Source organism: Grampus griseus, assembly GCF_964374135.1.
Source record: "Grampus griseus genome assembly, chromosome: 6".
NCBI lineage: Eukaryota > Metazoa > Chordata > Mammalia > Artiodactyla > Delphinidae > Grampus > Grampus griseus.
In genome coordinates, this window is record NC_139000.1 from 43,354,049 (window position 1) to 43,377,201 (window position 23,153).

At 43.9% G+C, this 23,153-nt stretch overlaps 1 long non-coding RNA gene across 1 annotated transcript in view; it reads right to left on the bottom strand.

Moving 5' to 3' along the window:
• The window catches only part of LOC309823573, a 55,135-nt gene extending 36,265 nt beyond the window's left edge, over positions 1–18,870 (bottom strand). The window contains exons 1-2 of the long non-coding RNA XR_014296841.1: positions 18,746–18,870; positions 17,802–17,921 (exon numbers count right to left, since the gene is read on the bottom strand). This is a non-coding gene — a long non-coding RNA (uncharacterized lncRNA). The remainder of the gene's footprint in view (positions 1–17,801; positions 17,922–18,745) is intronic.
• Positions 18,871–23,153: the final 4,283 nt, after the last annotated feature.

A 23,153-nucleotide genomic window follows, 5' to 3' on the forward strand; every position in this document is an offset into this window, starting at 1 on the left:
GCGCGAGGAGAGGGGATTCAGAGCACCGCCTAAACAAGCTCCAGAGACAGGCGCGAGCCCCGGCTATCAGCACAGACCACAGAGATAGGCATGAGATGCTAAGGCTGCTGCTGCAGCCACCAGGAACCCTGTGTGCAAGCCCAGGTCACTATCCAGATCACCCCTCCCAGGAGCCCGTGCAGCCCGCCACTGCCAGGGTCCCGTTATCCAGGGACAACTTCCCCGGGAGAACACACGGTGTGTCTCAGGCTGGTGCAACGTCATGCCAGCCTCTGCCGCCACTGTACCCCTCCCTCCCCCCGGCCTCAGTGAGCCAGAGCCCCATAATCAGCCGCGCCTTTAACTCCATACTGTCTGGGTGAAGAACAGACTCCAGAGGGCGTCCTACATGCAGAGGCGGGTCCAAATCCAAAGCTGAACCCCAGGAGTTGTGCGAACAAAGAAGAGAAAGGGAAATTTCTCCCACCAGCCTCAGGAGCAGTGGATTAAATCTCCTCAGTCAACTTGTACCCTGCATCTGTGGAATACCTGAATAGATAAGGAATCATCCTAAATTGAGTAGGTGGACTTTGGGAGCAACGATATTTTTTTTTTTCACTTTTTCTCTTTTTGTGAGTGTGTATGTGTATGCTTCTGTGTGTGACTTTGTCTGTATAGCTTTGCTTTTACCATTTGTCCTAGGGTTCTGTCCATTTTTTATTTTTTTTAGTATACTTTTTAGTGCTTGTTATCATTGGTGGATGTGTTTTCTCTCTTTTCTTTTTTTATTGCATTTTAATTTTTTTATTTTTAATAATTATTTTCTATTTTAATTATTTTACTTTATTTTTCTTTCTTTCTTTCTTTTTTTCTCCTTTTTCTTCTCAGCCGTGTGGCTGAAAGGGCTTTGGTGCTATGGTCGGATGTCAGGCCTGCGCCTCTGAGGTAGAAGAGCAGAGTTCAGGTCACTAATCCACCAGAGACCTCCCAGCTCCACATAATATCAAACGGCGAAAGCTCTCCCAGAGATCTCCATCTCAATGCCAAGACCCAGCTCCACTCAATGAACAGCAAGCTACAGTGCAGAACACCCCATGTCAAACAAGTAGCAGGAAGACAACCCCACCCATTAGCAGAGAGGCTGCCTAAAATCATAATAAGGTCACAGACACCCCAAAACACACCACCAGACACGGTCCTGCCCACCAGAAAGACAAGATCCAGCCTCATCCACCAGAATACAGGCACCAGTCCCCTCCACCAGGAAGCCTACACAAGCCACTGAACCAACCTTACTCAATGGGGACAGACATCAAAAACAAGGAGAACTATGAACCTGCAGCCTGCAAAAAGGAGCCCCAAACACAGTAAGTAAAGCAAAATGAGAAGACAGAGAAACACACAGCACATGAAGGAGCAAGGTAAAAACCCACCAGACCAAACAAATGAAGAGGAAATAGGCAGTCTACCTGAAAAAGAATTCAGAGTAATGCTAGTAAAGATGATCCAAAATCTTGGAAACAGAATGGAGAAAATACAAGAAATGTTTAACAAGGACCTAGAAGAACTAAAGAGTATACAAACAATGATGAACAACACAATAAGTGAAACTTAAAATTTTCTAGAAGGAATCAATAGCAGAATAACTGAGGCAGAAGAACGGATAAGTGACCTGGAAGATAAAATAGTGGAAATAACTACTGCAGAGCAGAATAAAGAAAAAAGAATGAAAAGAATGGAGAACAGTCTCAGAGACCTCTGGGACAACATTCAACACAACAACATTTGAATTATATGGGTCCCAGAAAAAGAAGAGAAAAAGAAAGGGACTGAGAAAATATTTGAAGAGATTATAGTTGAAAACTTCCTTAATATGGGAAAGGAAATAGTTAATAAACTCCAGGGAGCACAGAGAGTCCTATATAGGATAATCTAAGGAGAAACACGGCAATACACATATTAATCAAACTATCAAAAATTAAATACAAAGAAAAAATATTAAAAGCAGCAAGGGAAAACAACAAATAGCATATAAGGGAATCCCCATAAGGTTAACAGCTGATCTTTCCGCAGAAACTCTGCAAGCCAGAAGGAAGTGGCAGGACATACTTAAAGTGATGAAAGGGAAAAACCTACAACCAAGATTATTGTACCCAGTAAGGACCTCATTCAGATTCGACAGAGAAATTAAAACCTTTACAGACAAGCAAAAGCTAAGAGAATTCAGCACCACCAAACCAGCTTTACAACAAATGCTAAAAGAACTTCTCTAGACAGGAAACACAAAAGAAAGAAAACACCTACAATAACAAACGCAAAACAATTAAGAAAATGGTAACAGGAACATACATATCGATAATTACCTTAAATGTAAATGGATTAAATGCTCCAACCAAAAGACACAGACTGGCTGAATGGATACAAAAACAAGACCCATATATATGCTGTCTACAAGAGACCCACTTCAGACCTAGGGACACATACAGACTGAAAGTGAGGGGATGGAAAAAGACATTTCATGCAAATGGAAATCAAAAGAAAGCTGGAGTAGCAATTCTCATATCAGACAAAATAAACTTTAAAATAAAGACTCCTACAAGAGACAAAGAAGGATACTACATAATGATCAAGGGACCAATCCAAGAAGAAGATATAACAATTGTAAATATTTATGCAGCCAACATAGGAGCACCTCAATACATAAGGCAAATGCTAACAGCCATAAAAGGCAAAACTGACAGGAACACAATCATAGTAGGAGACTTTAACACCCCACTTTCACCCATGGACAGATCATCCAAAATGAAAATAAATAAGGAAACACAAGCTTTAAATGATACATTAAACAAGATGGACTTAATTGATCTTTATAGGACATTCTATCCAAGAACAACTGAATTCACTTTCTTCTCAAGTGCTCACGGAACATCCTCCAGGATAGATCATATCTCGGGTCACAAATCAAGCCTTGGCAAATTTAAGAAAATTGAAAACATATCAACTATCTTTTCTTTTTTTTTTTTTTTGCGGTATGTGGGCCTCTCACTGTTGTGGCCTCTCCCGCTGCGGAGCACAGGCTCCGGACGCGCAGGCCCAGCGGCCATGGCTCACGGGCCCAGCCGCTCCGCGGCATGTGGGATCTTCCCGGACCGGGGCACGAACCCGTGTCCCCTGCATCGGCAGGCGGACGCTCAACCACTGCGCCACCAGGGAAGCCCTCAACTATCTTTTCTAACCACAATTCTATGAGACTAGATATCAATTACAGGAAAATATCGGTAAACAATACAAACACATGGAAGCTAAACAATAGACTACTTCATAACCAAGAGATCACTGAAGAAATCAAAGAGGAAACCAAAAAATACCTAGAAACAAATGACAATGAAAACACAACGACCCAAAACCTATGGGATGCAGCAAAAGCAGTTCTAAGAGGGAACTTTATAGCAATACAATCCTACCTTAAGAAACAAAATATCCCAAATAAACAACCTAACATTACACCTAAAGCAATTAGAGAAAGAAGAATAAAAAACCTCCAAAGTTAGCAGGAGGAAAGGAATCATAAAGATCAGATCAGATATAAACGAAAAAGAAATGAAGGAAACAATAGCAAAGACCAACAGAACAAAAGCTGGTCCTTTGAAAAGATAAACAAAATTGATATACCATTACCCAGACTCATCAAGAAATAAAAAGAAGACTCAAATCAATAGAATTAGAAATGAAAAAGGACAAGTAACAACTGACACAGCATAAATACAAAGGACCCTGAGAGATTACTACAAGCAACTATATGCCAATAAAACAGACAACCTGGAAGAAATGGACAAATTCTTAGAAAAGCACAACCTTCCGAGACTGAAGCAAGAAGAAATAGAAAATGTAAACAGACCAATCAATCACACGCACTGAAATTGAAACTGTGATTAAAAATCTTCCAACAAACAAAAGCCCAGGACCAGATGGCTTCACAGGCAAATTCTATCAAACATTAGCAAAGAGCTAACACCTATCCTTCTTAAACTCTTCCAAAATATAGCAGAGGGAAAACACTCCCAAACTCATTCTACGAGGCCACCATCACCATGATACCAAAACCAGATAAAGATGTCACAAAGAAAGAAAACTACAGGCCAATATCACTGATGAACATAGATGCAAAACTCGTCAAGAAAATACTAGCAAACAGAACCCAACAGCGCATTAAAAGGATCATACACCATGATCAAGCGAGGTTTATCCCAGGAATGCAAGGATTCTTCAATATATGCAAATCAATCAATGTGATACACCACATTAAGAAACTGAAGAATAAAAACCATATGATCATCTCAACAGATGCAGAAAAAGCTTTCGACAAAATTCAACACCCATTTATGATAAAAACCCTACAGAAAATAGGCATAGAGGGAACTCATCTCAACATAATAAAGGCCATATACGACAAACCCACAGCCAACATTGTTCTCAATGGTGAAAAACTGAAACCATATCCTCTAAGATCAAGAACAAGACAAGGTTGCCCACTCTCACCAATATTATTCAACATAGTTTTGGAAGTTTTAGCCACAGCAATCAGAGAAAAAAGGCAAATAAAAGGAATCCAAATCGGAAAAGAAGAAGTAAAGCTGTCACTGTCTGCAGATGACATGATACCATACATAGAGAATCCTAAAGATGCTACCAGAAAACTACTAGAGCTAATCAATGAATTTGGGAAAGTAGCAGGATACAAAATTAAGGCACAGAAATCTCTTGCATTCCTATACACTAATGAAAAATCTGAAACAGAAATTAAGGAAACACTCCCATTTACCATTGCAACAAAAAGAAAAAAATACCTAGGAATAAACCTACCTAAGGAGTCAAAAGACCTGTTCGCAGAAAACTATAAGACACTGATGAGGGCTTCCCTGGTGGCGCAGTGGTTGAGAGTCCGCCTGCCGTTGCAGGGGACACGGGTTCATGCCCCGGTCCAGGAAGATCCCACATGCTGCGGAGCGGCTGGGACCGTTAGCCATGGCCGCTGAGCCTGCGCTCCGTAACGGGAGAGGCCACAGCAGTGAGAGGCCCGCATACGAAAAAAAAAAAAAAAGACACTGATGAAAGAAATTAAAGATGATACCAACAGATGGAGAGATATACCGTGTTCTTGGATTGGAAGAATCAACACTGTGAAAATGACTATACTACCCAAAGCAATCTACAGATTCAGTGCAATCCCTGTCAAACTACCAATGGCATTTTTCACAGAACTGGAACAAAAAATCTTAAAATTTGTATGGAGACACAAAAGACCCTGATTAGCCAAAGCAATCCTGAGAAAGAAAAACGGAGCTGGAGGAATGAGGCTCCCTGACTTCAGACTATACTACAAAGCTACAATAATCAAGACAGTATGGTATGGTACTCGCACAAAAACAGAAATATAGATCAATGGGACAGGATAGAAAGCCCAGAGATAAACCCACGCACATATGGTCACCTTATTTTTGATAAAGGAGGCAAGAATATACAATGGAGAAAAGACAGCCTCTTCAATAAGTGGTGCTGGGAAAACTGGACAACTACATGTAAAAGAATGAAATTAGAACAGTCCCTAACACCATACACAAAAATAAACTCAAAATGTATTAAAGACCTAAATGTAAGGCCAGACACTATCAAACTCTTAGAGGAAAACATAGGCAGAACACTCTGTGACATAAATCACAGCAAGATCCTCTCTGACCCACCTCCCAGAGAAATGGAAATAAAAACAAAAATAAACAAATGGGACCTAATGAAACTTAAAAGCTTTTGCACAGCAAAGGAAACTATAAACAAGACGAAAAGGCAACCCTCAGAATGGTAGAAAATATTTGCAAATGAAGCAACTGACAAAGGATTAATCTCCAAAATTTACAAGCAGCTCATGAGCTCAATATCAAAAAAACAAACAATCCAATCCAAAAATGGGCAGAAGACCTAAATAGACATTTCTCTAAAGAAGATATACAGATTGCCAACAAACACATGAAAGGATGTTCAACGTCACTGATCATTAGAGAAATGCAAATCAAAACTACAATGAGGTATCACCTCACACCAGTCAGAATGGCCACCATCAAAAAATCTACAAACAGGGCTTCCCTGGTGGCACAGTGGTTGAGAGTCCGCCTGCTGATGCAGGGGACACGGGTTCATGCCCCTGTCCGGGAAGATTCCACATGCCACGGAGCGGCTGGGCCCATGAGCCATGGCCGTTGAGCCTGCACATCCGGAGCCTGTGCTCCGCAACAGGAGAGGCCACAACAGTGAGAGGCCCGCGTACCACAAAAAAAAAAAAAAAAAATCTAGAAACAATAAATGCTGCAGAGGGTGTGGAGAAAAGGGAACCCTCTTGCAGTGTTGGTGGGAATGTAAATTGATATAGCCACTATGGAGAACACTATGGAGGTTCCTTAAAAAAGTAAAAATAGGGCTTCCCTGGTGGCGCAGTGGTTGAGAGTCCGCCTGCCGATGCAGGGGACACAGGTTCGTGCTCCAGTCCGGGAAGATCCCACATGCTGCAGAGCGGCTCGGCCCATGAGCCATGGCCGCTGAGCCTGCCCGTCCGGAGCCTCTGCTCCGCAACGGGAGAGGCCCTCGTACCGCAAAAAAAAAAAAAAAAAAGTAAAAATAGAACTACCATACGACCCAGCAATCCCACTACTGGGCATATACCCTGCAAAAAGCATAATTCAAAGAGAGTCATGTACCACAATGTTCACTGCAGCTCTATTTACAATAGCCAGGACATGGAAGCAACCTAAGTGTCCACTGACAGATGAATGGATAAAGAAGATGTGGCACATATATACAATGGAATATTACTCAGCCATAAAAAGAAACGAAACTGAGTTATTTGTAGTGAGGTGAATGGACCTACAGTCTGTCAAACAGAGTGAAGTAAGTCAGAATGAGAAAAACAAATACCATATGCTAATGCATATATATGGAATCTAAAAAAAATGATTCTCATGAACCTAGGGGCAGGACAGGAATAAAGACGCAGACGTAGAGAATGGACTTGAAGACACGGGGTCGGGTGGGGGGAGGCTAAGCTGGGACGAAGTGAGAGAGTGGCATGGACATATATAGACTCCCAAATGTAAAAGAGATAGCTAGTCGGAAGCAGCCTCATAGCACAGGGAGATCAGCTCGGTGCTTTGTGACCACCTAGAGGGGTGGGATAGGGAGGGTGGGAGGGAGGCGCAAGAGGGAGGGGATATGGGGATATATGTATAGCTGATTCACTTTGTTATACAGCAGAAACTAACACACCATTGTAAAGCAATTATACTCCAATAAAGATGTCAAAAAATAACAATAATAATAATTTTAAGCAATTTAATTGGGTTAAGGATCATACATACATTAGGGTTTTTGGGGTTTTTTTTTTTTTTTTGCGGTACGCGGGCCTCTCACTGCTGTGGCCTCTCCAGTTGCGGAGCACAGGCTCCGGATGCGCAGGCTCAGCGGCCATGGCTCACGGGCCCAGCCGCTCCACAGCATTTGGGATCTTCCCGGACCAGGGCAAGAACCCGTGTTCCCTGCATCGGCAGGCGGACTCTCAACCACTGCGCCGCCAGGGAAGCCCCATACATTAGTTTTTATACAGAATAAGTGAGCCAACCTGTAATGTACTTACACTATACTTGATACCTAATGAGCGTTCAATGAACATTAGCAATTAATTCATTATTATTGTTTATATTTTGTCAGCTGGACATTGTTCAAATCTTTAATTCATATCTAAGGGTAACTTTTTTCAGACACCTCCCCCAAATAAGAAACTGTATCTCAATTTTATTGACAAATACCTGAATACACTTAATTCCACACAAGCAGCTATTATACAAAACAGTGTGTTGTACAAAAAGCTATTAAACAAAACCTATCATATAGGTTCTAGGGGAAAAATACAATCACCAATAATGCATCTCCCTGATCTCAAAGAGTTCACAAAAGTTATTTGCTGAGCCTTCTGCGGGAAATTATAGGCTTGGTCAATACAGTAAAAAGCTATTTTGGAAACAATGCATCCATTGTAGAGCTGAAAGAAACTTGAGAATGCATCTAGTCCTGCTAGAAACACCAGCTCTGGTGGGCAGTTACTAGGTTGTGGGGGTCAGGTGGATCCTGTGGTCCAATAAGTTATGAGAAATGTGGTCAGAAACAAAGTTGGACAAGATGCTGTACTCCCGGGCTTCTTCCTTCTAATAGCTCTCAAGATGGTAATGCTCACCATGAATATTTAAAGACAGGTACAAGGGGCATGGTATTCAGAATTTCTCAAATTTGACCAAGAACACATTTTAGAGCAGCAGATTACAACCATAAGGAAAAAAATCCAGCTAGTCCCAAGCCCCTCTCCTCTTTAACTCACGAAGAAGCTGAGGCCCAGGGGCACAAGTGACTTTTCTAAGGGTCAACGGTGAGTGTAAAGGCTGAGGGTTCACCCTGAACTTCACCCTGTCAGAATGTGCGTTTTTACACTCTACTGCTTTGCCTCAACTCAATTTGGTGGGGGAGGGGAATGGGGCCGGGGGAGATTGGAAGGGCCGGGCCCGCAGAAACCCAAATGAGAAATCTGATTCCTGTGTGGTTAATGGCCATCAAACATCGCTTCTTTTCTTTTCTTCCATCCCCTTTCAATACAGGTCAAATTTCATAACCAAAAAAAGAAAGAAAAAAAATCTCTATATGAGTCAAACAAGAAATCTAATGTATTATTTTCTTACACTTACACTTTATTTTTAACCTCCCTACCCCACCTCCCCAAAATGGTATTACTGAGCATGATCAATCTACCTTGTAAGGCTGACTTTTTACCACGTTCCAAAATCACATCTACCATCAAACACTGGTCCTTTTCCTAATGGGTCCAATTTAGCACAGAAGCTAATCCTCAAAATAACCAGACACATCTAAGGATGTTACAGAACCAAACTTCGGTCCACACATCTGTGCACAGTAAAGCCAATCTACTGACACTGGGTTATGGTGAAAGAAAATGCAGCCTTTATTTACAAGGAGTCCGGGGCTGCCAATGCTTAAAAAACCCCTAACTCCTCGACGGTTTTGGGGAAACAGTTTTTTTTAGGCAAACTTTGATGGGGGGAGGTCTGCAGGGTGTGTGCCCTTCCTCTGATTGGTTGGTGGTGAGGCAACAGGGTGGTGTTCCAACAATCTCAATCATCAGCCTTCTGGTTCCAACCAGTCTGGGGCCCAAGCACCTGAAGTTACCACCCTCCACCTGGGTGGGGGGGCCTTAGTTCCCATAAAAGAGATCAGAGATCCCTTCAGGAGAAACCAGGGCCCTGACTGATGGCTGCACTAATCGTTCCTTGACTGCCTTTCCTTTGTTTCTGCATTCCCTCCCCCCTCTAACTAGTAACTATTTAAATCTGACCTTTGGAACTCAGGGAAGGTCTAGGAGGCTAAAATCCTTTCCCTACAGGCAAGAAGTGGTGGGGCATAGAAAGCCTTTGTACTTGGGAGGGCTCCACAGGGTCCTGCTTGGTTTCGTGGATGCTAAACAAGCTGTTCAAACGCACTCATTTTGATTTGTGCATGTGTTTGAAAATCTTGTATTTTTTTTCCCCCTTTTTGGCTGGGCTGTGCGGCATGCAGGATCTTAGTTCCCCAACCAGGGTTCCCCTGCATTGGGAGCGTGGAGTGTTAACCACTGGACCGCCAGGGAAGTCCTGAAAATCTTGTATTTTTATAGCCATGCCTATTTTTTCAGGGAACTTGCAAGTTCTCTGATAAAAGGCAATCAACGCAATATTGTTAGGTTGACTATAGTGTACTTTTAAAATACTTGAGCAGAGCTAGTAAGATGTAAATGTGGTTTTCATCTATATCTGGGAGCTAGAGAGGTCAAAAGCCCTAAACAGGAACACATTCCTGGGACAGCTGCACTCTAGTGGCAGCTACTACAAGTGCTTCAGGTATTTTCACTGCAAACCAGAGGTTTTGTTAATTAGCAGGAGTGTTAGAACTGGATCTTCCTGGGTGAAGCTAATGACTTTGATTAACATGGCATTTGAGAAAAGAGTGGACAAAGATGAGATCAGGATGCTCTGTCTATGTGGATGGATTAGGGATATTCTAGAGGCATGTCCTGCGCTTCCATCCAAAGGACACATAAGCCTGGCAAGTCGAATAGCCTGGGATGGTGCCCTGGGAGCATTCCTGGGTCCAGCTGCTGATTCCAGAAAATTCGTGATTACTTGACTGCAACATGATGGTCAGCTGAATCCTGCTGGAATGTCTGACACCCTGTGCCTCAAGTCAACCTTTTGCTGGAGAGGCAGTCAGAGCCCCAAGACAGGACACAGCTGACCTGGACTGGCTTTCTAACCTTCACCTGCCCAGAGAACTGCAGCCCTCCACCAATCTCTGCTTGCCAAAAATACCCAAACTGGCTTGTCTGGGTGCACGGACAACAGCAATGACGTGGCTAGTGAATGAAAGAAAGGGAAGCCACATGACTTAAAGCATTTACCTGTCTCAGAGCAAAGGGCTGATGACAAGATTTCTTGAAGTTCCGTGACTTTTTGTGCTTGTTTTTTAAAGTGTTCAAAGTGGCTTGTTTAAAGGAAGTTTAATGTACACATTTCAAGGGAAACAAGACACAGCATTCAATTCCTTCAAGAGTATGAGCACTTATTTTTACTCTAATAGCAATTTTATTTTCCACTGAGTGAGCTACAGGAGCATGTCATGGGGAAGAGGCAGTTTTAGATTAAAGTTTACAAGGAAAGCATACGTGTGTGTGTGTGTGTGTGTGTGTGTGTGTGTGTGTGTGTGTGTGTGTGTGGAGAGACAGCAGTTTGACTCACAGTTTTTAATGATAAGCTGGCAAAATTTTTACTACAAACACTAAGAGTAAAAGCTTCAATTACCTTCAATATATGTATATTTCTTTAAAAATTACATGTACTACTGTACATATGTACCTTAAATGATATGCATTACAAAACAAAAAGGTGGAGCAAGAGGAAATAAAACCTATTAGCTTAATCACTTAGGGCACAAAAGTTCTTGCTCACTACAAATTTTTATTAATATTTGTAATGAAAGCAATATATTAAATATGCTTCATTATTTTTGAAAACCCCCAATTACTTTGCAATCCAGCGCTTGAATGACTGCTTCCAAGCTCAGTGTCCTGTAACATTTTGCTTTAATGGCTGTCTGGGGTGGCACGGATACACTGGAAAAACAGCAGAACACACTTAGTTCTGCTTCCCAAATCTTGATACTTTTCTGTCTATTGATTAATTATAAAAAGCTCCTTGATGAGATTCAACTGGTTTCAATCAGTCCTTCTTGCAAATTAGTCTCAGGTGTCACATTTTTATAAATTCAACAAATAGATTCAAAACTTACTGATATTCTTCACCTAAAACATTTTAACAGGTAGACAATTCTGTTTCCAAGTTTTTAAAAGCTTTTTCTGGGACTTCCCTGGAGGTCCAGTGGTTGAGACTCTGTGCTTCCACTGCCGGGGGCACGGGTTCGATCCCTGGTCTGGGAACTAAGATCCCACATGCTGTGTGGTGTGGCCAAAAATGTAAAAATAAAAATAAGGGCTTCCCTGGTTGCGCGGTGGTTAAGAATCCGCCTGCCAATGCAGGGGACACGGGTTCGAGCCCTGGTCCGGGTAGATCCCACATGCGGCAGATCAACTAAGCCCCTGCGAGCCACAGCGGCTGAGCCCATGGGCCTAGAGCCCATGCTCCTCAACAAGAGAAGCCATCGCAATGAGAAGCCCGCGCACCACAACGAAGAGTAGCCCCGCTCGCCACAACTAGAGAAAGCCCGTGCGCGGCACAGCAACAAAGACCCAACTCAGCCAAAAATAAAAATTAATTAATTAATTTTTAAATAAATAAATAAATAAAATAAAAAGTTTTTTCTTTTGGGAAGGGGAGAGTTTTGATAACTCACAAATCTACCATATTTCTTGGCAACATGTTCACATCCTAATGCAAACATTTTCCAAATGGTTATTTCCAAATGCCTCTGTAGCATAAATTTCTTCTGAAAAGCAGTCACTCTCCCTCTCCTTGTGAGCATTTCACACTTATCTTGGATTGTTCCTGCTCTACAAAGTAGCTGCAACTACTGACAGGCACAGCAAAACTGGGAAAGGGCAGCAAATCTGGAAACCTTGTCTTTTGTTAAAAAAAAGATGCAAACACCTGTAAACTCAACCGCTCTTAGGTGGGTGCCGGGAAGAGAACCAGGGATGCTGAGTGGTGCGAAGACGGTCACGCTCCCTCCCCAGAGCATTATAAAGGATGGTAAAGCATCTACCACCTGAAGCTACAATTCTCTCATGCCCTGACACACATCCAACGAGGCGAATGCTCAACTTCAGCTCCCGTGGCTGAGAATCAAATCTCAGGACACCTGTAACCAACTCACGGCTAAGTCTCAGTTCACCGGCTAAGTCTCAGTTCACCGTTTAAGAGATGCTGCAATTTAAAGCCTTTGTGTTGATAAAACAACTACATAACTCAATGATACGCTGTCACTGGCAAATTGCAACACTTCACAATGTGCTTAAGGGTGAGGTGAGGAGGGCCCCACCTGGGCGAGGAATCCCAGCCTCCTCCTTAGGAGATCACACTCCTCGCACAGAATAGCAGATCCAGAAGGCACCACTGGCAACACAGACTTTAACTGGTAAGACAGCTTGGTTTCCTTCTTAAGTATTTACAAAATTATAAATAGAAGGTCTCATACTTTCCTTCAACACCCCGATAGAATCGTCATTCGCCTCCCGCTTTGGATGCCAATCTATTTCGTTCATAATGGTCTCAACCTAATTGTTCATACACAGTAGGCAAATACAGTAAATTCCAGGTAATTGGCTGCAGCTCAAGGGGGCAGAATGGCTTTAAATGGTCTGGTAGCCGAGGGAGTGGCTCTCAACCTTGGCTGTACACATGTTGGAACTATCGGGGAGCTTTCCAAGAATACCGATCCCCCTCCCTGAAATTCGATGGAATTGGTCTGGAGTTTCACCTGAGTGGCAGGAATTTTAAAAGCTCCCAAGTGTTCCTAATGTAGAGTTAACATTGAGAACTTGGACGTGTACCTGTGCATTGAGGAGGGAGCCTGGGAAGACCCTTTCCCTCCAGAAGCCCCACCCCCACCCCGGGGGCCTTGATGTCCATCAAAATAAACTCTCAGGTGAGCATTAATGCCTTTAGTCATCAAGCGTAAGGTGAAAGGTGGGAAATGATTTGAAGAAAAGGTTGTAAGAGGCTATTTCAGGTACGTGGGGCTGAGCTGGTTTTTACAACACTTCTGACACCAAATGCGGGGTTTTTTCCTCCTGACACCCACCAATTCTGACACCAACTGGGTACTCAACCATTCAGTTCAATTCTGTCACAAACTAGCTGGAGTCAGCCCAGACCCCAGAGATTAAGGGCTCAGTCCCACAAGACTGCCCGCACTTCAGTCATCAGCTGCAAATGGGGTGCCCAGGCAAATTATAAATTTGGGGGTTCCGTGAATTCAGCGTTTCTCATGACACCCCAACCCCAGGTTCAAAAATTTGCTAGCACAGCTAGGATTCCAGAAAACACTTTACTTACTACTACAGTTTATTAGAAAGCACACAACTCAGGAACACCCAAAAGGAAGAGATACATAGGGCAAGGTATGGGGGGACGGGCACCGAGCTTCCTGGCTACTCCTCCTGGCAGGCTGCCCCTGCTCAGCACCTTGATCTGTGCAGCTACCTAGAAGCTCTCCAAACGGTGTTGTTCAAGTGTTTTTTTTGTTTTTTGTTTGTTTGTTTGTTTGTTTTGCGGTACGCAGGCCTCTCACTGTTGTGGCCTCTCCCGTTGCGGAGCACAGGCTCCATACGCGCAGGCTCAGCGGCCACGGCTCACGGGCCCAGCCGCTCTGCGGCATGTGGGATCCTCCCAAACCGGGGCACGAACCCGTGTCCCCTGCATCAGCAGATGGACTCTCAACCACTGCGCCACCAGGGAAGCACCCCCCCTACCTTTTATTAAAGTCCGAAGTCCAAAAAATGACCCAAGAGGCCTCATCCCAAGCCACGTTCCTTCCTCGGTCTCAACCATTTCAGCCTGGAACTTTAAACCCTGACTCACCTGACTACTTCCTTCTCGTTTTTAAGGCCTCATTTTAAATGTCTCTTTTTAGGTGGACCTACCCTGAGTAATCCCCTCCCCTAAACTAGTCTAGGTCCCCAGGTTAAATGTTCTCTGGACATCTGTGCTTTTCTCAAGTATCATTTATGACTGTGACTGCCTGTGTGACTACGTGCTAGTCAGCCGCCTGCCCCCCGACAACCCACTAGACTAAATGGTTCATAAAGGCAGGGACCCTCTATCCCATTCACAGCTGTAGCCCCAGAGCTGACAATGCCTGGCATCCAACAGGTGCTCAGTAAATATTTGTTCAGTGAGTAAACAGGTGCAGGTACCCAGGCCCCTTGCAAACTATCTGGCTCCCTCTTTAGCAAAAGAAAAAGTAATCATGGGAGGAAGTTCTTAGTAAATTTAGCGCACTGATTATCAAATACACATAGACTCCCGATTGAAAATATTTGGACAATCCAAGAATCAGAAATTCTGGGTGCTTCATGGCAGCAGGAACACTTCTCTGGATTTGCATTTGTGACCACAATCCTCTTTTGAGCTTCGGACAGAGTTTTACCAAGGCCAGTTTCCTGTGTGCTGTTGCACAGGACCCTGAACTTTGCTTAACGCTCAGCTGTCTGTCGCCACCCTGAAATTCTTCATAATTTTTTTTTTTTTTTTTTTTGCGGTAGGCGGGCCTCTCACTGTTGTGGCCTCTCCCATTGCGGAGCACAGGCTCCGGACGCGCAGGCTCAGCGGCCATGGCTCACGGGCCTAGCCGCACCGTGGCATGTGGGATCTTCCCAGACCGGGGCACGAACCCGTGTCCCCTGCATCGGCAGGCGGACTCTCAACCACTGCGCCACCAGGGAAGCCCTCTTCATAATATTTTAACAAGGGGCCCCACAAATTATGTAGCCAGTCCTGAGTCTTACAAATTAGTCCGATTTCTCTGAAGATGCATCGTTTATAACCAGGGCAATGTTTTCAACCTCCCAAGGTCTAAAAAGAGAGGATTATACTTGCAGGACATTTTTTCTTCTGATAAGCAATATCATATATTACTTAGTGTTCTCTTTCATAAAATTAGGATATTAGACTACAGAAACACATGGTTGTCCTATTTACTGCTGTTAGGCAAAAAGTTTTACATTTCTTTTAAAACTAAATTCTACTCTGAACATGATTTAGACTGAGTCTCTTTTAAAATTTTTGCTTAAAAGTTTTTGTTTTTTGTTCTAAAATTAGGGATTGTGTCAATTTTTTCAAATCAGTAACCATGGTCCACTGATACTCCATCATACCTTAAAAAAATCTGAAAGACAATGAGCACACTGAAAAGAGAAAAATGAAAACTGCTGTATAACTCCTTTTTAGCTTCCACATTTTAAACTTTAGAAATTTAACAGCTGCGTCAAACACTTGAGATTTCTTTGGCGATAAAACCTGGCAGAATACACATGGCCATTCACGAAGAACACTGGTTTAGTCATCTTTATTATAAAAATATTTTAAATGTCAGATGTTTAAACTTTACCAATAGCTTCTCTAGTCATTAGAAGTTTAAAGTTAACTGTGTTTAGTATACAGTTTAGTTAATAAACATCTAGAGCATTTTAACTATTGGTGCATGTTTTTCTCAACTTGGTGACTCTGTTCCCCAGGGGACATTTGGCAATGTCTGGAGACATTTTTGGTTGTTACAACTAGACGGAGGGGGGACTTCCCTGGCGATCCAGTGGTTAAGACTCCGCCTTCCAATGCAGAGGACCCGGGTTTGATCCCTGGTTGGGGAACTAAGATCCCATGTGCCACGGGGGCAACTAAGCCCACACGCCGCAACTACTAAGCCCCTGTGCTCTAGAGCCAGAGCGCCAAAACTAGAGAGAAGCCCACGCACCACAACAAAGAGCTCGCGTGCCGCAACTAAGACCTGTCGCAGCCAAATTAATTAATTAATTAATTTTTTAAAAAAAAACCTAGATGGAGGGGACTGGTGGCATCCAGTGAGTCAAGCCAAGGACACTGCTACACATCTTACAATGCAGAAGACAATCCCAACAGGAAATTATCTGGCCAAAAATGTCAAAAGTACCAAAGTTGAGAAACTCTGGTCTAACCATACATGCGTTTGCTACAGATAGGCAAAAGGACATAGGACAACCTGAAACCATGCCTCCTGTGTCAAAGCCATTGTGGTTAAAAGTACAGACAGGCCCCAGGAGAAAGACCAGATTTATAAAATTAGTCATTTGGGAACTCCCTTTTTAAGGCAGGGAGTAAGGCATCTGACATCCTGAGCTAGAACCATGAATAAACAGTAACAAAATTCCTTGGTTGGCCCCAAAAAGACTACGTTCCTCAATGCAGCTACACTAATGTACACTTCATAGAAAAGAGAAACTGAGATTCGGAAGAGATGATTTTCAATAGTATTAATTTGTTTCCTACCGCCTCATTTCATGAAAAATGTACAATATATATACATCATAGGTCGGAATTTTTCATTCACTTGAGAATGTGATCACCAGGTATAGCAGTTTCTAAGAGATCGGAAAACAGATGATGCAGCATGAACCAAATTTGATTTGATTTCTTGTGTTTTAAAAAAGAAAAAAGAAGAGCCAATATTTAAAATCCCTTTTTACATATTTTTTAATAAAGATTTTTCAGTTATTGGGTGGGGGAGCTCTGGTCACACTGGACCAGAATTCCTGCAGTTATAGGGAGGAAATGGCCAATACCCACCCAGGTGTTGGCAAGTCCTCTGCAGGTCATCTGGGACCAATCAAGGTCCATTTAGCTCTCCCCACACATTACTTGTTTGGTGCCTGTAAATTTGTTGATTTCATTTTGTAGATAGTTGATAGTTCTCAAGAAAAACATTTTCCTTAGTGTTAAGTGACTAAATTGCAAATGGAAAAGAAGTAACTAGTGACTTGAAGCAGTCCTATAATTAATCAAGAATGAACTATAATTAATGAAGAATGGAATCCAGTACATACTCAGCGCCAAGGCTGAGAAGGCTCTTTCCAAGGCCAGGCTGAAGCAAAGGCAGAGGAGCTGACAGGAACCTTTAAACCCTCACCATGAAACGGGGAAAACAAACAAACAAACAAAACTTCTTTCATCTATCAATAAAACTGAGTAAACGTAAATTCGCCGTATATTATATTGTTTTTAAACATAGAGGAGTTAGCCATTTCTGAGAACTCAAAATCTTCCCAGAACGACCATCCTGAAGGCCTGCAAAAAATCCATTAAGCAACAGCAGAGAGCCACAGAGCCTGCATTTCCTTCTTGCCCTAACTGAAATCTGTTACCAAATCCTATGGCGGGTGGGGGTGGGGGGGCTTGTTTGGAACCGCCTGGGTTCCTAGCAGGTAATTTACACTGATCTTTAACAACCATTCAGCCCTCCTCCTCCCCTTTATAAAACAAATCTGCCTTTCAGAACAGCTCTTAAAGAGAGGGGCACGCAAGTCCCTGACCCCACGCCTCACCTACCCCTCACCAAATGCAGACCGTGCTTTCTCTGAACACTGTATATCTTCCCAATTTGCCTCTTGTCCTACTAATTCTAAAATGAAGACTCCCTTCTGTCTAAAAAGAGATAAAGCCAAGGGTGTGCAGGATGCCAGGTGATACAAGACTCACCTCCACCCGGGCAGCCCTAAGGCCGAGGCTGGACGTACAAGTGACCTCATCCAACGGGAAAGATGAGAAGTGTGCAGCAGGCAGGGGTGCCTGTGTTTTGCTCGGCGTCCAGAGAAAGGGCTGCAAGGGGGGAAAAGAGCTGTGAGCGAGAGCTTCTTCCACCTTAAAAGCTAATAAACAAAAATTGGAAATATTTAAATCAGAAATTGGGTGCTAACAACACAAAACCAAAAAGAAACCTAGGAAGGGAGTAGAATGAGTTTAAGAAGAATCACCTGTTTCATCACAGACTCAGCAGCGCGCGTTTCCTAGACTTGGCGTGAAGGATAGAGAGGGAACAGGAAGATGGGGAGACGCGTGAGGGCTTCAGAGCCCTTGAGTAGCGTCTCTTTTCCAGTACTTGGCCCCAGGGTAAGTCACTTATTATCCTGGCTTAGGCTTCTTTATCAGTAGAATGGGGGTAATAAATGCCTCTCCGCAGAGCTACAGTTAGGATTAAATGAAGTTAAAGCCTCTGGCCCGAAGGGACAACAACGATTAGTAATGTTCGCTCCCAGACTATCCAAGCCCGCAGCCGCCAACTCCGATTCCTAAGCTCCAACTCGCTACGTGGACCAGGGGGAAAGAGACCAGAAAAAGTGGCTTCCAGGTGACACTGGGCACCAGAGTCCTAGCCCCAGGCTCCCCTGACCGGACGGAAGAGTAGGGTCGAGGCAGGGCGCCCTGCACCATCCCCGGCCCCGGGCGCACAAGCTCGAAACCGATTCCCACCGCGCGTCCTCTTTCTCCTGCCCCGGCTACGCTTCCTCTTCCCCGGCGGAGCTGACCTGGCTCGAGGCAGCGGGGTCCTGGCTAAGAGCCTGCTCCCTCCCTTCAGCCCATCCTTCCCCTTTCCTCCCCTGCAGCCAGGCAGCCGAGCAGGGACCTGGTAGGGAGTTACTTACCAGCAGCGAGCGCCTGGTCCCGAGGACGCTGGAAGGTGCTGGGCCGCGCGGGTACTCTCCTCGCCTGGCTTTACGCTGCGCTGGGCTGCGCCGGTGGCGCTGGAAGACCTCGCCGCGCGGCTTCGGGCCACCCACCCGCGCGCCACGCCCCTCGGCCCGCCCCTCTAGGCCCCGCCCATGGCCTCGCCCGCCTCGCCCGCCTCGCCCATCTCTGCTCTTGCAGGCGCCGCTGGCCACCCGGCAGAGGTCAGCACATCCTCAGGGCGTTTCCGTGGTCTGGGCGGAGGGCTGGACTCCGCGTGCTTTCTCTCTCTGCTTCCTCAGGTTGGCACGGGTTCTTAGTTGGGAGAACCGCATAAGGACTGGGCACGTGAGTGGAGTCTTTTATACCTCCTTCCTCGGAGGCAGGAAACGCGGGAAGCGCTGTCTTCTCTGATTTTAAAAATAAAAATAGGTTTTATAACGAAAAAGAAAACAAATTAATGCCAAGCCTCTTTACATCATGTTAAAGTTTAGAGGTGACCGTGTAGTTTATTTCCGCTGATGAACTTTGCATACTAAATTTAGCATTTTAAAAAACTCATTACATGCGTGTGTATTTTCACATGAAAACTGAAATTAAATTGTGGAACAATCCTCAATACTATGCAAGGTAGAAAGCACCTCTCCTGCCCTCACTGCCCGTAGCATTGTGTCAATTATAAAAGTCCGCACAATCTCCCTTGCAGCAAGAGGAATATTGTGTACGTGTTTTCTTCCGTTGAATTTTTAACTCCTGGAGCGCAGAACAGGTTCTTACTTATCTTCGTATCACTTATTCATTCAACACATACGTACTGAAAAAAATGAAGGAACTAACTGAATACACAGTCACTTCCCTGCCCACAGGGCCCTGCTGGAACTGTAGGGTAAAGCTGAGACCTTGTTAGTGGATGGGCTTCCCTGTAACAGGAGGCTTGCCTGCTGTCCACCATTCTAAGGAAAGGAGGTCATTGCTCAGGGGAGACGCATGAACACAGAGAGCAGGGCCGGGAAGCACTGAGTATCTGAGGCTCATCTTCTTGGGCTTTGGTCTTGATGAGATTAGATGTCCTAGGGACAGGGTTAGCTGTATAGACATGTCCACACAAAGCAGAGGATGACAGTGCCCAGTAAGTGGAGCATAAATTAGCCACACTTAACAGCACACAGGTTTCAAGTTAACCCACCTGTCTCTTTTATGAACACCTGGCCTTTTCTCTTCTAGACTGGAATATTCTGGGAGGAGTGCTCTGGACTCAGCTCCCACCTCTGTGCCAGAGTGTTGCTGGGCGAACCAGGACCCTGCAGGCCAGCTGTACTGACAATGGCAGAGTCACTAGTGAAATATTCCTGGGGGAAGGTAAATCTTGACTGTTCCCTGAGGAGATTCCTCCTCCAGTGATAATCTTGGAACATCTTGCTTTCATCTTTCTTTTTTTTTTTTTGCGGTACGCGGGCCTTCTCACTGTTGTGGCCTCTCCCATTGCAGAGCACAGGCTCCGGATGCGCAGGCTCAGCGGCCATGGCTCACGGGCCCAGCCGCTCCGCGGCATGTGGGATTTTCCCGGACAGGGGCACGAACCTGTGTCCCCTGCATCGGCAGGCGGACTCTCAACCACTGCGCCACCAGGGAAGCCCCATGAACCTCTTTTAAGCGTGGTTTATATTTTTATCATGGAAACAAAAGTATGAACCCAAAATATCTTCTGCAAATATACACAGAATTTACATTTTGGTCAGAACTAGAAAAAAAGTAATTACAATTTTTTTTTCAATCTATTGCTAATCCAGATGACCTTTTTTACTAAAGGACAGAATTATATTTTTTAATTCCTTAAGTAAAGCCATTGTAAAGTCAATTGTGCTAAAACCTTAATACTGCATTATGAAATTAAATTCATAAATTTTATTAATTCACTGTTTGAAACTAAGCCTGTCACTTCTTTCCACTAGACTAAACATGTTTCCTCCATCGTCACTTGACCAGTTTTTTTCTTACTGTGCTTACATCAAGAATATTTTAAGTTTGTTTTTAATTGTCAATACTTAGTATTCCTATTTAGGGGAGCAGAATATGCTGCCCCAAAATATGCCTCTTGAGCACAGGATCATTTTAAACTGGTTATTTTTAAGAAACTGAGACACAAGAGAAGCTCTGGAAACCAAGTACTGTAAAAGTTACCCTTTTGTAAAGATATTTTTATATATAAGGGAAATCACCCTTTGTGAGGGTATCTTCCTCCCTCTACTAGGAAGAGGGGGGGAAGACCAAACCTCTAAAACTCTTATCAATGCAGCACAATGTTCCTTTTGTTTACTGTGTGTTCTTGTGTTGTTTTTGTTTTTGTTTTTTGATAACTGCTCAAAGTGACTGTCCCCCTACTCCACCCATCTTCTTTTGTCTTTAGCTGAAGATGGTATTTAAGGTGAGGACTTGCACCAGTTGGGGAAATTACTCAATTTTACTGGGCCTTTCCCATGTATACATGTTATAAACTTTTGTTTGTTTTTCTCCTGTTAATGTCTTGTGTCAATTAAATTATTATGCCAGCCAAAGAACCTAGAAGGGGAGAAGGAAAAATTTTCCTCCCGTATGCTTACAATACTACTCTTTAATTTCTAAAGGGCTGATCAAATTTGCTTGCCCTTGAGTTATCTACTCATATCATTAAACATTTGTATCTTAAAAAAAGAGAAATAAAATGTGCAGATCTTATAACCCAGCAATTCTACTCTTTGGCGTAAACTCAACAGTTGTATTGTCTAATGTGGTAGCCACTAGCCACACGTGGCTACTGAGCCCATGAAATGTGTCTGGACTGCGTTGAAACGTGGTAAGCATAAAATACACAATCAATTTTGAAGACTTAATATGAAAAAAAATTTTAATATCTAAATTTATTTTAAAATATTGATTAAATGTCAAAAAGATAATATTTTGGCTATATTATTTTAAATATTATTTTTTTAATTTTAATTAGGAGAAAAATGAAAGGTGAATAAAATTTGTCACTAGTATTACCTAACGGAACTTGGGTTCACTCACGCTCCACACAGCAAAGCCAATCTCCTGACACCCGGTTGTGGTGAAGGAAAGTACAGCACTTATTGCAGTGTGCTAAGCAAGGAGAACTGGCAGCTCCTGCTCGAAAGACCTGAACTCCCTGATGGCTTTCAGGGAAGGGTTTTTAAAGGCAACATTTGGGGTGAGGGCTGCAGCTCCTGGACTTTTCTCTGATTGGTTGGTGGTGATGTTTCCAGCATCTTAATCAACCTGGCTCCAACCAGTCTGGGGTCTACTGTTTGTGGTCAGCATGTAGTCACCATTCCCCACTTGGGTGGGTGGGGTTCTTAGTTTCTGCAGAACAATTCAAAGATATATGCCAGATTGTTATGTATACCCCTCGAAGAGGAACTAGCGCTCTGTTTTCTTGCTGAACTATTGTTTCTTAACTGCTTTTCCTTTGTTTCTGCATTCCCTCACTCCCCTAATTGGTAACTGCTTGAGTCTGCTCTTTGAAACTCAGGAGGCCTAGTAGAATCCACCTGCCGATGCAGGGGACACGGGTTTGTGCCCCGATCCGGGAGGATCCCACGTGCCGCAGAGCGGCTGGGCCCGTGAACCATGGCCACTGAGCCTGCGCGTCCAGAGCCTGTGCTCCGCGATGGGAGAGGCCACAGCAGTGAGAGGCCCGCGTACCGCAAAAAAAAAAAAAATCTCTTAGTTTTGCAAAAGTACCCCAGGGGACTATAAGATGGAACAGAGCTCTGATCACCCATACTTAATTATTCACGGCCGGTGTTATCAGATATCAAGCAAACAGCAATTCAAATCCGTCTCTCAGGGTTAGAGTTCCCAGCTCCAAAAAGGAAGAAAATTCTAACCAACATGCTGCCACAGGCGAAACCAACACAATAGGGAAGGATACCCTGGTGTCATCACACACGAGCCCGTTATTCACCAAAGATGTTTCAGCTGGTCAATGCAAGTGCTAACACACATACAAACAACAAACACATGGTCCCACAAACAAAGAATCAGACGAAGTGTAGTCTAGAAATTCCATCTCCATTCCCAGACGGAGGCTCCAGAGCGGCCTGGCTACCAAAAAAGAATGGACCACAAGTGGCTCACCCCATACACACAAAAACACAAACAACTAAGCTACGGTCACACAGACAGAAAATCAGAAGAGGTGTAGTCTAGAATTCCACCTCCACTCCCCAACGGAGGCCTCCACCAAGCCCAGCTCTCGCAAATGAACTGGTTCCCAAATCGGGTAGAGTCCAATAACAATTCCCCTCTCCGACAGGGCACCCCAGTCAAACAAATTGGCTTGTCCAGTAAAGGAAAAGCCCAAATTGAGGGGGGATATGTTCCCGGTGT